The following is a 1,068-nucleotide window of genomic DNA, read 5'->3' on the forward strand; positions in this document are numbered from 1 at the left end:
ACTACTCCAGGAGGAGCCATTCATTTAATGTGTAAATGGAGAATATAAGTGTAAGAACAAGTGTTCTATTCCCTCAGCCCAAGATCTCTCTGGATGTTAAGTAAAACAGTCCATAATGCCATTGTGTTGCACAGTAAAAAAGTTTAACTTTAGAAATATCATATTTGTAAAACAATGAGAACAAAAACAATAAAACGATTAAGATTTATTGTGGTAATCTTCCTTTTTACAGACTATATACACAAGTTAGTTACCACATGGTCCGTTTTCAGACGGACCTGTGGTGTGAGATTCCTCTTGTTTCATCGCACTGTAATGGTGACAGCTGATACAAAAATCATTCATTTRCTATGCTAAAGTAAGCATATTCTCATTGAGTTTATATTTCATCAATCTAGTTATATACCTTAACAGTGTAATTAACTGACTTAACAGTGTCTGTTTAAACACTTTGTTTCTTTAACATTAATAAACCCCAGAGTAAAGATAGAAAACAATTCCCACAAAATATAGAAAAGCTGAACACATCTTATTCTTTGAAGAGTTGACCCCAAATGAAATGGTACTTACTTTACACAAAGTGGAAAATTCATTAGTTTTACACCTTATACAGTATTGACTTGGAATCATCTTGACAACTCTTCCTCAAAACTACCAGCAGTACAGAAGAGTAAAGGATCTATGAGGGGTGATACGGGAGAGAGCGAAAAGGGTTAAAAATCTCCCTGTAGACAGTGAAACTATACATGGGTTGTCTGAAGTAGCCAGTCCCCTCTCCCTTCTAAGGCTCACAGATGACTGTCTCGACCACAAACTTGTTCTCAAAGTGGCGGATCGTCCTGCAGTTCAGGGCTTCACGCTTCTCCCTGCCTGCAAGGTACAGATGAAGGAGGACATATCAAAAATGGGCATGTAGGCCTATACAAACATCTGCTATAGCACCTGTTCATTGGCCAGAGTATAATGCTGTGTGTTCTCAGGTCCACCAAGGAATTTCACAAAATGGTTAATACATGACTATTCATCTTAAAGTGTGTGCAGTACTAACCCAGTATGGTGTGTGTGTGT

Source organism: Salvelinus sp. IW2-2015, linkage group LG12, assembly GCF_002910315.2.
Source record: "Salvelinus sp. IW2-2015 linkage group LG12, ASM291031v2, whole genome shotgun sequence".
Lineage (NCBI taxonomy): Eukaryota > Metazoa > Chordata > Actinopteri > Salmoniformes > Salmonidae > Salvelinus > Salvelinus sp. IW2-2015.